General features: G+C 42.0%; 1 long non-coding RNA gene across 1 annotated transcript; it reads left to right on the top strand.

The window, feature by feature from the left end:
• Nucleotides 1-5,204: 5,204 nt before the first annotated feature.
• On the top strand, nt 5,205-13,467 carry LOC122458033. Its single transcript, XR_006277850.1, has 3 exons — nt 5,205-5,294; nt 10,367-10,500; nt 12,882-13,467. It is a non-coding gene; the product is annotated as an uncharacterized LOC122458033 (long non-coding RNA).
• The last annotated feature ends 807 nt before the right edge of the window (nt 13,468-14,274 follow it).

Genomic DNA, 14,274 nt, shown 5'->3' with positions numbered 1-14,274 from the left:
GCTTTTACTTTAACAACATTTCTTATTCCCTTTCCCTTTAGCTGAGAGAGTTTTAGAAGGAAAAAAACTCGTCTGACAGTTTTTAGAGGGTATTAAAGATGGTATTAACTAGTTATTTTTTGGGGAGAGTGGGTAAAGGAGAAGAAATTAGTTGAGGTGAGCTGAAGTTGCTGCTGCTGCTGTTGAAGTCTGATCCCATTTCATACAAGTAGTATTTGGGATACAGTTGAAGCTGGTAGTGGGGATGATGCCATCTGGATCCCTCTTTTTAGCCCAGTCAGTCAGGACAACTCACAGGATCAGGAGGATGAAAGCCTGGGGGCCCACAAAACGATAGGGGTGGCAGCCATGATGATGAAGCTTGCTCCAGTAGTCTCTGTTCTTCCACATTTTCTCTCCAAAGTCTCTTTCTTTAAGGATCCGAAAAGGGAATGATGGGTGGAATAGTCCATCCTCTTGTTAGTTTATCCACCAATTAGGCCTAGTTTCTGACACACCAATTTTGGTTCACTGATTTTTCTGGCCCCACAGATTCTTGTTTACCAAACGTGATCTTAACACAGTCCTTGAATTATATCAATAGGCCTTTCTGTAAACTAATCCAGTCTTTCTGTCTCCCTTCCATACATTTCCCCACCAACATTTGTTGTTATCAGTCATAGAATCATAGGACTGGAAGAGACCTCGAGAGGTCAGCTAGTCCTGTCCCCTGCACTCAGGACAGGACTAAATATTATCTAGACCATCCCTGACAGGTGTTTGTCTAACCTGCTCTTAAAAATCTCCAGTGATGAGATTCCACAACCTCCCTAGGCAATTTATTCCAGTGCTTAACCACCCTGACAGGAAGTTTTTCCTAATGTCCAACCTAAACATCCCTTGCGACAATTTAAGCCCATTGCTTCTTGTCCTATCCTCAGAGGTTAAGGGGAACTATTATTCTCCCTCCTCCTTGTAACACTCTTTTATGTACTTGAAAATTGCTATCATGTCCCCTCTCAGTCTACTCTTTTCCAGACTAAACAAATCCAGTTGTTTCAATCTTCCCTCATAGGTCATGTTTTCTAGACCTTCAATCATTTTTGTTGCTCTTCTCTGGACTTTCTCCAATTTCTCCACATCTTTCCTGAAATGTGGCACCCAGTACTGGACACAATACTCCAGCTGAGGCCTAATCAGCGTGTAGTAGAGAAGAATGACTTCTCGTGTCTTACAACACTCCTGCTAATACATCCCAGAATGATATTCACTTTTTTGGCAACAGTGTTACACTCATCAGATGCATCCAATGAAGTGGGTATTCACCCACGAAAGCTTATGCTCCAATATGTGTTAGTTTATAAGGTGCCACAGGACTCTTTGCCAGTGTTACACTATTGACTCATATTTAGCTTATGATCCACTATGACCCCCAGATCCCTTTCCACAGTACTCCTTCCTAGGCAGTCATTTCCCATTCTGTAAGTGTGCAACTGATTGTTCCTTCCTAAATGGAGTACTTTGCATTGTCCTTGTTGAATTTCATCCTATTTACTTTGGACCATTTCTTCAGTTTGTCCAGATCATTTTGAATTTTAATCCTATCCTTCAAAGCACTTGCAACCCCTCCCAGCTTGGTATTGTCTGCAGACTTTATAAGTGTGCTCTCTATGCCATTATCTAAATTACTGATGAAGATATTGAACACAACCAGACCAAGAATCGATCCCTACGGGACCCCACTTATTATGCCCTTCCAGCATGATTGTGAACCACTGATTACTACTCTCTGTGAACTGTTTTCCAACTAGTTTTGCACCCACCTTTTAATAATAGCTCCACCTAGGTTGCATTTCTCTAGTTTATGAGAAGGTCATGGGAGACAGTATCAAAAGCTTGTACTAAAGTCAAGTCTTATCAACTTTTACATACTTTTTACAGTTGAGTTCACAATTGGAGTAAATCTGTAAGCCTGGTTATGACAACAGTTAGAAAAAAGTATGGGAGAGCATAGCTCTGCTTTGTCTGATCCTCCAGTGGCATAAGGTCCTACAGGGCGTAAATTAGAGCTGCCTCCCTGCAGGTGTAACTGGCACTGGGTGGTTTAAGATTTGCTTAGTTTCTGTGATAATTTGGCCTTACTAATATTACAAAATTACCCCTCTCCTGAAAGGTTTTTAGGAAGTAGACTTAAAAGTTGTTCCAGGAAATGTGGCCAGCCACTTCCAGACTGTGTTGATTGGGTTTAACTTTTTAAGTTGTTGCTAAAAACCAAAGTTGATTGTTACAGGAGTGCTGTGTAAAAGAGATGTCTGCATATATGTAAATAGGCCAGATGCCAGTAGCGGGTGCTCAAGAATATGTGGCACAGTTCCTGGGTTTTGTAGGACCAATAAAATTTGTTGGTTGCACTGCAAATGGCTTCCTTTGTGCAACTCTTGACATTGATCTTGAGAATGTTTTCTCACTGAACCTTCTGCTCTTCGTCCATGTGCTAATTTCTTCTATGTATTGGACCACCTTGGTGATGAGACAAACTCTAAAAAAAAGTAAGAGAGGTTGTAGCAATCATATGAATGATAAAGAGATGTTTGAAGAGATGGACTTCAAGAAGGGACGTGAAGGAAAAGAATCAAGAACATGTGCTGCAGATATTTGCAAGTACACAAGATAGCAAAACCGAGATCACCAAACACAGTGTAGGAAATGAAAGGAGGGATAAAGTAAAGGAGTGGGGGAAAATGTAATGAGTAAAGGGGGAGTGGCTTGGGAAGTATCTGGAATGGCCAGGTGTATCATGGCATAAATACTTACAAAGTTAAAAATCCATTTGAAATAGTTTTAAGTTTTACATTGGGGTAGTAAAACAAAGGTCAATGAAAGCTCTTGTTTTACCACGAAAACAATAGGACATGTGTTATTGAGCCATCTGAACCAGCAGAACATCCCAAAGCAATAGGCTGTCTCCTGAATAATCTCTATCCTGGCATTCATCCTTCTAATGTTCCAGAAAGGCCTGACTTCCTCATATCCCAGCTCTGATTGTCCTTGTCAAACTATTCACTCCTTTGCACAGAGGTTTCAGAGGCAAACATGCAAATATAGGAAGGTCAAGACCTAGAATTCTGACCTGTGGGGTAAAAACACAATCATTTAGGCAGCCCTAGTCAACTGCATTTTATAAAGGAGAAAGCCATGAGTTTTTTGTGAAGTTTTCTTCATTTTGGGCTGGTGAAGGTCCCACTGAATGGGACTATCCATATCTGCAGAATCAGGACTTTAAAATTTGAATTAAGAATCATGGGGTGAAATTCTATGGCCTGTGTTATGCAGGCACTCAGATGATCATAATTGCCCTTTCTGGCCTTGTAATCTAATAATTTATTTAATGACATAGTTGGTGCTTCTTAAGTAAATACAGGACTGAGTCCCTAGTCTAGGGAGCTTTCAGTTTAGGACGTGGTCCTACAAGCCATCATGGGCTTGATCCAAACCCAGTGAAGTCAACTGGAAGAACTTCATTGACTTCAGTGGGCTTCGGATCAGACTCTTATCAGTAGCCCTACTCAGTGAGTAGCCCACTACTCAAGTGAATAAGGTTGCATGCGCAGGATCAGGCATCTGAACAAGCATGTCTGTGTAATCACATTTTGGGCTTAGAGAGATGCACGGGCCGGGTTAAAGGAGAGGTTCTTTCTTGACTCTTGACAGGAAGAAAGAGTGAGGGAGCTCGGATTTATTGCTGCTGGATTGTTTGTGAGGCTGCATCATTTAGAAATCCAGATAAATCAATAAAAAGTTTGGCTCATGTTGGATTCAAAATATAGGCCTTATTTTCTCATTGAAATAATGGGAGTTGAAAGCATTGGCAAGAGGCACTTGACACCCTGCTGAAATAGGCCCTAATCATCCATTTTAAGGTCCAAAATCAGAAAGATCCTTAAGCCTGTGCCTAACTTGAAACACATGAATTCAATTTGGGGCCATTCTTATGCCTAAAGTTAGGCCGGTGCTTAAGTACTTTACTGAATCTGGGCTATAACTCTGAGGAGACATTAATGTATCGCATTTCTGTGGGTGAAGATCACACAGGTGCCTCAGGGAGGACAAAAAGAGAGAGAAAATATCATGTGCTGATGATAACTGTTGCAACAGAGAGTTCAGTAAATTACAAGAAGCTGGTATCAGATTCCAAGGGCAGGTGGAATTTCTGGATTAAGAGTAAAAGAAAATCAAATAGTAACCCAAAAGTGATAACATTCGCTTGAGTCTGTAGGTGGCTTTTTATGGATTTATCTGTTATCTGCTAGAAAAAAAATATGTTTCTCTTTGAGGTACTGTATTATACTGACAGTTATACAATCGGTATCTATGACCTGACAAAACTGAGAGAGATTTTCCCCCATGACAACTCTTTCAATAGACAGCTGTATGTTGCTCTATACAAGACTGTTGTTTCTTGTAACTATATTGGCAATATAATTAAACAGGCTTCAGGGAGTTTGTGATGGGGTGTCTACCCCACACAGGACTGGAAGAGGTTAAGATGGTGAGGCAGGACTATTAACTCCACATGCTGCTCCTGGGCTGGAGGAAGTGCCAGCGAGCAGGGAATTGATTACAAGCAGGCTCAGTTGGGCAGGAACAGTCGGGGCCTATAAAGCCAGGAAGCTGGAAACAGGGGCTGCTGCTGGGAAAGGGCCGTCACTCCCTGGGACAGGGAGGCATGTCTAGAGAGGTGTAGGCTGCAGTCCCTCCCTGGGAAGAGGGAGAAGGGTTTGGAGGCAGTACCCCGAGAACAAGGAGGGGAACCAGGAGTTGTAGGAAGCAGACCACATGCTCCTTGCAATTTCTTTCCCAGAGGCCCCCTGGCTATGGGGAGCGAGGATGCCACATAGGTCCTAGTGCCTGCAGAGGAGTCCCCTACACAGATCTGTGCTCTGGGGCAGCTGATGAGACGGGCAGCTTAGCTCACCCGCATCGCCCTCAGTGAAGCAGTCCCTGCTTCATCTGCTGTCGCTGCTGCTCTCCCAGCATCAGGTCCTTGGCTGTGCCCCACCAATGGCTGAACAGTTGAGCTGAGCCAGTATTCAGGGATGTAACAGGGTGGCTTGCCTGATGCACTGGAGAGCTTGGAACTAAGCCAGCCTTGGTGACAGGATGGGCTCCACCTGAGAGAAATCAGGTGATCCTAATACAAAAGGAGCAGGCAGTTGCAGTGAAGAGGGAAGCCCAAGAAGGTGCAGCTAGAGCTGTACACACTGTGGAGAGCAAGAAGAGTCCTGCAGGGCTGGAGCTCAAGAAACAGGAAAGAGGTGAGGAAATCTCTTCAGGTGGGGAGCCCTAGGAGAGACCCTGTCCAGGCAGGGGAGAGACTGCAACGGCCCAGCTGCAAAGGCCTCTAGAGAAGGACAAACTCCGGGCAGGAGGCGTGGGGAAGCAGAAGGTTCCTCAGGGAGGTGGCAGCTGTGTTCAGCTGAAACTAGTATGAAGACTGAGTTCACGTCCCATTTTTAAAAGACGTTGTGAGATAGTGGACTACTGGGTGCAGAGACACTGAAGTGGGGTTGAGAGGCCTACAGGGTCAACACATATCTGAGGACTGAACCCCGGGAGGGGATTGTTTAAACTATCTGTGAACTGAGTGAATTCCAAACGGAGCCTGAGAAGGGGGAAAACAGAGGCACTTGAGAGGCACTCAGCATAACCCTCCAAGAGCCACCAGGCACTTGAGGTGGCTGGCCATGTTACAAGGGAGGAGTGACTTGCTGTTGGCACAGGACAGAAGCACATCACTACACCTCCCAGAGGAATTATGGCTTCTTTAGCACCCGGCCCTCCATGGGAATGTTCCTGGGCCAGCACCACTACACCCTATCTCTTTCAATATAGTCTGTGTCCATGTGGCACAAGCTAGCCCTGAATATTCAGAAGCAAGATATAGAGTAATCATTTAGATTTCTCTGCTTTATGGAATCTATCTAGGTGTTTATGCTGTGCCCATCACTGTGGTATGGAGAGGTACGTATGTCTGAACCATGATGATAGAAGTAATTTTTTTCAAGGAAAGTGTACAAAGTGATGGTATGTCCTAGTTTTTCATAAAACATCTTTCAGGACATCTGGAATATCCTGGTTTTTAATTGAATCCATCAAAATGTAGTAGCTTTATACCTGCAGGGTGTTTGTTTTTTTTTTAATAGTCTATTGCTATAGAATAGAATTTGCTATGTGTTTACCAATAGTTCAATGGAACAAGTGTTCAGTGCTACGAACAGTGTTTGGAGTGAAAAGTGGAATGAATGGAGATGCTATCAAAGCTGTTCTTCTGTACAAAGTGAATGTTAGTGACCCTGTTCAGTATTTCATGCATTCAGACAGTTACAGAGGGGATATCTCCAGTCCACGAATAGACCTGTGTCCACCGTTGAGTTACAAACTGGCTGTAGCATCACCAGTGCAGATCTTGTACAGATCTTTTCTGTGTATTTTGCAATCCTAAGATGTTTTTGCCACAAAATTACCCCACTTCTGGATTTTCAAAATATGGTCACTTTGTATGACTAGACCTAGAAAAATGGTTAGTAATGAAAACATACTGGTGACTTGTTAAGGGGAAGGGTTTTTAATATCTTCCTAAAATGTAATTGTTGCTTGCAATCAAATCACTGATTGATTTTACTTTAGTCACAAATTCCTTCTGTGGCATTCATGTTCCATTACACACATTCAGCAGGAACCAGTCATGCTTTCAAAGATTTGCACAGAAGATATTCCTGAACTTCAAAGTATGGATCAAAGTATTAACTTCCCCAACTAGAGAAGATTCAGATCAAGGGTTTGTTTTAGACCCATCTCTGATTTGCTTGGGATATAGCCATAAACCACCTACACGTGAACAATTGAATGGCAGGATGTAGATTCCTTGTAGAAAATTAACAGAATATATGGGTCTGTTAGAGGCCCCAATTCAGGAAAGCACTTACACATGGGCATATGCCCTGTTGACTTCCAGGGTGCTTGAAGTTAAGTACATGTTTTAAGTGCTTTCCTAAGTTATGCTGGTTCAGGTTAGCAACATGGCTTTCAACCATGCAAACCAGGGCTGGCTTACAGGTGAGAGCGGAAAGCATGTGAAACTTGGCGGTTTCAAATGGTTTTCATCTGATCACAGGTGGTATAGTTTCGCTCACATGTGAAACTCAAAGCAAAACTGAAAAAAGACTTGGCACTAGACCTCGTGAACTGAAACTTCTGAAAGTGGCACGTCTCTTTATTCTCCCTTCTCCGAGCATAGTTAACTGCCATTAACATTCATAAACTTCATTATCTTAAATCATTTGAGGGCAACATTCTCAATAACATAGCTAAGGAAATGGAAAGAAAAACATAAATCTGCCCCATTATTGCTGATCAACCAAATTACATGTGGTGTTGCTGTTATTCCACCCATATGCCACTGAGATCATTAGAATGTTCAAGCATGATTGGTGTGCTTTATGGGCCACAGGTAGAACAGTGAATGGCATGCAAGGGATTAAAGTAAGGTAACAATACTGAGATTCCACGAACAAATTCTAAGCTAAAACAAAAAAGTGAGTCTCTAATTTGCCTCGTGGTGTTGTCTGCGGTTGAAAACCTCCTGAACTTTATCCTAAATAGAGTTGCTCCTTTTTGACCTGAGAGGCTAGTCATATTTCAGGCCCTGGGGATGTTCCACTTGGAAGTAGACATTGATGCAATCTTGCTTATTTACAAGGCATGCATAAAGTCTGGCATCTCCAAATGCGGGAGGAACCAAAATCAAGGGATCGCTTCTTTGGTTACAGCCCCAATTCTCTTTGGTCAGCACCAGACTCCCTCTCCACTCTTTCCAGGGTCACACTCACACTGTGCTCACAGGCTACTTGGTTTTCTTGCTGTTTGCTTCTGCAGCTCTCTGTTCCTTTCCCTCCGCTGCTGCCCCACCCATGCCACAGATTATACTTGACAAAACCCCTCTGCCCACTCAGTGCAAACTCCTGGATGGGTTCACAACCCCCTTTTGTCCTAAGGGGAGTGAGGGCTTCTGATTAACTCAATCTGACAGATATGTTAATTGAAGCATCCACATCCAATCTCAATGAGGTTTGTAAGGCTAGCAGTCACCAGTACCTTTCAGCATAACCTTCCATATTTACAACAATATCCAGGTACAATGGGGCATGCTAAAAGTAGAGGGTTTTTTTTATTTTAATTGTTAACTTCCTTATATTTGTGTGTTTAAACAACTGTACTCAGATTTTGTGCACACATCTGTGTGTCTAAAATGCACACTTGTTTGAGCAACTGGGCATTTGTGGGCACAACCCAAGGAGCAAGGTGTGCAGGGATACAGGTTATGCATACATTACTTTTTTTTACATTCACACCTTTAAGCCTCATTTTGATAACTTGGCTTCATATAATGCAAATTGTTTGGAGCCCTGTAGATTCAAATCTGTTCTCAGTTTTAGCATGGAAGATGAATACAACATTTTGATTCTCAAGCGCCTACTTGCATTGAGAAGTGACAAGTTATGTCAATTTCCCCAATGATTATTTGCAACTGTGTACCATCTTTTGATACTATTTATTATGCATTTGTGTGTGTGTGTGTGTGTGTGTGTGTGTGTGTGAGAGAGAGAGAGAGAGAGAGAGAGAGAAAGGGGGCTGAGGTTGAGTTGAGAGTTCATTCTGCTGCCTCCCAACAGAGTCTAATATTTGATGAGAATCCTACAGTAGTCTGTTTAATGGAGTGGTTTGGGCTGGAAGACACCAACTTTTCACCTCTGGAGTACCAAATACCAGTCTTGTCCTAGTTCGCAAATTAAAACCAGAGCATAGCAAACACTGAAGTTTGTTGTGGCTGCTAGTGTGACATAAAATCTGGCCTGAGGAACAGCTGTGTCTCCTCAATTTGCCAATCTGGGGTGCCTTTTGCACTGCTTCTCTGTGAGAGCAACCACTCTTGGCCTTGCTTTCACACAACCTCTAGCATGTAAATTACTCCCAGCTGAGTTATGAGTGCTTCTAGCCACTCCTGAACTGTATTGCAGAGTGGCACCAGTAAATTCCCAGTCCCAAACTTGTCCCCAGAAATGTGCGTCTTGTACTGCCCAGTTCTGTCCTTCTGTATAGTACAAGCGCATAGAAAGTCTGTCATTTTATTAATAGAAAATGATATGCACAAACCCTGTTATCTCAAATGAAGTTTCCCAAATACTTCAATCCAAGACACATGGGTTTAGATAAAACCAATAAAACAAATTTATTAACTACAGAAAGATAAATTTTAAGTGATTACAAGTCATGAGGCATACAATTAAGAATTGGTTACAAAGAATTAGTTGAGGTATTAGTTTGCATTTTGACTTATCAAGCTAAGTGAATTCAAAGCAAAGATTTCTCTCACCATATGCTTACGGTAGTCTCGCTGAATCTTTCAGCCAAGATCCCCAGCCCCCAGTTTAATGATGTTCCTTTGTCTTTCAAACATGGTGATGCCACGAGGGGGGAGAGGAGATTTGAGGCCTCTGTTCCTCATTTTTATATCTTTTCCTCTCTTTGACAATCATCTCCCTGGGATTCAGGCAAGAGCCAGTCTTTTTACACGGGATGTACATTTCTCACTTACACCCTTCTTCCTGCCAAAGAATGGCTGCTAAACCAGGCGATAGTTCATTTGATTTTGTTGACACCTGGCTGAGGCATCAGTTTATCTTTGTCTCTGAGGAACTGGTTTGTGCCTGCTTGTCCAAACTTGGAGCATGTCTCAGCCATGTCATACAGTAGAGTCTTATAACTTTACATACAATGTTGCTACACACATTTTATCAGTACAGTAATGATCAGCAAAGTGAGTTTTCAAATGATGCCTCATAGATATACTTTTACAAAACTGTGATAAATCTTGTACAAAGGATGGAACGTGAGGGTACAGACTGTCACACCTAACCAAGCATATTTTCTGCTTGTTTTAATTTCAGCAAACTCAGATGACTAAGAAGAATGCCCCACAGCCTATTATCCTTCTTAAATCCTCTACAGTCTTGCTGCTGATGTCTGGGGGCAGGCAGGGAAAGGGGTTGATGGCCTAACTACCCTTCACTCTTTGTCCCAGAATAAAGTCACTGTTTCCCTCCACTGTACCTAGTAAGGTTTTTAGGGGGGCTACTAGGTCTGGGCTGTTTTAACACTTCCTTCAAGTCCATTTCCAAAGTCTTTGGGAAAACATAGCACCTGATCTAGAGCCCACTGAAGTCATGGAAAAACTCCCATTCATTGCAGTGGGCTTTGGATTGGGCCCATATCCCTTCAAATTCAAAAAGCTTCACTTTTTCTGTCTTATTTGCCTCTGCATTTTCAGGTGTCAAGTGAGCCATGAAGATGACACCAGGAGCCTGAGATTTGCAGTGTTTCCAACCCAGTGAAAAGCAGAATGTGTAAGAAATCTTGTTCCTGTGGGCTTTTCGGCAGAGTTTCTAGGCCAAAGATGTGCAGGTACGTTTGAATACATTTTGAGGCAGCTTGCGTGAAGGCTACTGTCTCTAATCGCATTCTTCCTTTCAGGCAAAAATATTTTCACCTCAGAGACGTGATATTTCTGACACTAATGCAATCCTATTAGGGGTGAGGTTTTCCAGTTCTGTCACCTTGCCCAAGGGCTGTTCACTCTTAAGCATTGTTGAAGGGTGTGAAATCTCCCCAGCAAATTGTCCTTTGAACATATGGGGCCAAGATTTCCAAAATACTATTCATGTATTGCAGTAGTACCTAGGCACCCTAGTGTAGGATCAGGACCACATTGTGCTTGGTGCTGTACAGACAAAAAAAACAGACTGTCCCAGCCCTAAAGAATTTACACTCTGAGTGGAAGATAAGAGATGACAGATGGATACAAACAGATAAGATGAGCACAAGGAGCCAAAATAGCTCAGCTCCAATTTAGGCACAAAACTAAACACACATTCAAAAAAATCCCTCATCATGTTGGCTGTTGAGATCGCTTGAAAATCTGGCCAAAAGTCACCCTGGGAGCAGCTAAGAGCTGAGGACCCTTGAAAATATGGCCCATCCTGCAGGAAGTTTAAAAAGGAGGAAAGGTCATGTTCATTTACAAGAAAACCAGGGGGTAAAAATGACACATCTGCTCCATCTTGTGGCAAGCACTATAACTGCATATGCTTCCTAATAATTCTGAACAAGTATCAGGAATCCTGATAAGCCAAAGTTTTCTGAACCTGAATATCTGATCTCAAGTCTGGAATGGAGATTACCTTTCTTAGTGTGGCTGGTTTGTATTGGTGACACACATTAGCTTTCAAGTCAATTTCATGATCTATCACAAGATACTCTGTCAAATAACACAAGTGAGTTGACACGAAGAGAATTAATTAGTTATTTGTATTTCCATAGCACCTAAGAGCTCTAGTCATGGACCAAGGCCCCATTGTGTTAGGTGCTATACAAACACAGAATAAAAAGACTCTTTTTCCTGAAGAGTTTACAATCTAAGTTAAAGGTCAGGTAGGCAATTTTCCATTGCATCTTTTCTCAACAGGAATTACCATTTCAACTCAATGAATTGTTTTCATTTTTCATCTGAAAACCAGAAACTGAAAGCTTTCAGTTTTCCATGAAAGTAGACATTTCCATGGAAAAGAGACTCCAATCTCCAATTAGTTCTACTGAATTACAGATCACAATGGGATTTGAAAATATGTACACAAATAATTGTTTCCTCCTCTCATTATTTTAATAGAAGTAACATTTAAATACAGCTAATAGATAATTATTATAAATTGTAAATTACAGAATCTAAGGATCCCTTGATCAGCTGAAGATTTAAGGCCCGAAACTCGGTTTAGATTTCCATTCAGTCCAAGTGATCATAATTATAAAATCTTATATTAATGTAACACCTTTACATTAATAAGATCCCAAAGTGTAACTATGGGCTAGGTTTACTATGGGTTTTCATTTTCTTCCACAGATCTAATTCAGAATGCAGGGTCTCTGGTGGAAGTAAGTCCACCATGGATGAGGGTAGGCTGAAGTGGCAAAAACAGCCAGTGCTACTGGAGGGCTTGGGGCCATAAAGGGTAGTATAGCCCAATCCTTGTTAAAATTCTTAAAGCTCTTGAGCCACTCTGGCAGAATTGTGTTTTGTATTATGAGCATGAAAAATTCATCGTTTTGCCAAATTTTGGAAATTTGGCAGTGTTGAGTTTTACTTTGAGTTGGGTCAAACCTGCAGTTCAGCACAAAACTTGCTGGGTTGGGGCATAATCTGAGGCACATGAAAACTTTGCATGAAAACCTGTGAAACCAGATCCTACAATTTCACATGGTCTTGGGGTTTCTTCTGCCATCTATGTTGCCCACGGTCACACAGGAAGTCTGCAAATCCATTAACCTCTGTGTGTAGGATTTTGCAAAAGTATCTAAGGCAGATAGTCAACAGAACTTGTGCTCCTAACTGCTGTTGGTAGCTTTGAATCTTCCATGCCTTGGCTAAACCATCAGTAAGTTGTAGCAATGCCTACCTTTAGGTGTGCTATTTATTTGGTAGAACCCAAGATTGCAGTAGGCACTGCACAGAATTCTGAGGCAAAGATGTAATACTTTTAAGTAAAGAGAGGTCATGTGGCAGAGTAAATAAGGGCACAGGACATGGAGACAGGAGCCATGAGTTCTACAACTCTGCCACTGACTGGCATTGTGACCTTGGTAAACTTAGCAAGATTCAAAAAAGGACTGGATGTTTATATGACTATAAAGAATAGCCATCATTAAAATAGTTAATGTAAACGTACGCTTTGGAAGAAATATTAATCCTTATGCTTCCAGGTTTAAAACATCTACTGCAGTTTTTCTTGTAGCCTCTTCTGAAGCATGTGACACTGACCACTTTCAGAGACAAGATGGTGGACTAGGTGGATCAAGAGTCTGATCCAGTATGGCAATTCCTATGTTCCTAAGACATAGTCCTGCCCCAGAATAGCTGACTGCATGAGGCCCTGATGTTCCGGCAAGCTGATCCATGGAGGTGAATCCCTGCCCCTCTGCTGAGCCCCATTATAGTAAGCAAACATTTTAAGTGATCAAATTTTAATAGTGAAAAATTAATGTTCTTTCCTGGAAACCATGGGAAACTGAAGTCAAGCTGAGAAATACCACCATTTACCCAGCATTCTTGTGAGCCTGTGAAGAAAATGACGCACTGTGGTTTCGCACAATTTGTAAAATCTACCCCTCTTTTTCATGTGGGAACTTGGGGTCCAGTGCTGATCTGACTGAAGTCAATGGCAGTTTTGAGTGTGACTAGAGTCTTAACTTGATCCAAGAAGACCAGCAACCTAAACCACTGATTCAGAAAGGGGGGAATTATTGCCTGTTCTGTACTTTCTAAGGACTTGCATGAAGAACTATTGAAAATAAAGGAGTTTGTCAATGGAGGGCAGGCATCGTCTATAAATAAATTATTTCTCAGCCATCAACTGTACACTGGATGGCTCCTTTGTGGAGTGGCACAAAGGAGTTTTAGCCCAACTTGGACAATAATCCTGATCTAATTGGGTGATCACCTGTGCTGAAAAAGAATAGAGCTCTTGGGCTGACTCTGTACATATGATTACATTCAACCATTTAAGATCCACATTGTAGGGCTGTTGGAACCATTTTTAATGCAAAGGGGTTTTGACTCAATAAATATTTTTCACAAAAAGTGTCTGCATTCTGCAGAAGACTTCAACTGTTCATCAAGAACCGCTAAGGCCCAATATATTTCAGTCATAAACCCAAATCTTTTAATTTGGAAATGCTGCCATGGTGCCTCATGGGAGTTGTAGTTTAGTCCTCACTTTCTTCTATGGGCCAACCTCCCCAGCTGGACTTTGTCTCCCATCATGCACCACAGCCAGGGACTACCTTGATGCATGGCCTCCCTTTTACAAGAGGGAAGACTGTGGTGCATCATGGGAGATGTAGCCAACCACGGAGCTCAGCCTATATAAATTGGGAAGCATGAAGCACCTGAGCTATACCTTTTTCATCTTCAAACTTCAGGAATGTGAATTTGAATTTCTGCCAAAAATTTACACTTTTTGAAGGGGAGAAATTTTTTCCTACGAGCTCTACTCAATGTGTGCTTGAGGTGAGGACAGACGTCCTGTATGATCCCTTCCACAGGTTTTCCCAAGCATTCATAAGGAATTTACTGCTGCAAATCCCTTACCATGATGAAAAGTCCTATAGAGTTTAATAAATGATAAC

This window comes from Dermochelys coriacea, chromosome 11 (assembly GCF_009764565.3).
Source record: "Dermochelys coriacea isolate rDerCor1 chromosome 11, rDerCor1.pri.v4, whole genome shotgun sequence".
NCBI classification, from domain to species: Eukaryota; Metazoa; Chordata; order Testudines; family Dermochelyidae; genus Dermochelys; species Dermochelys coriacea.
Note: the sequence above shows the minus strand (reverse complement) of the source record. Positions and strands in the feature narration are given on the sequence as shown.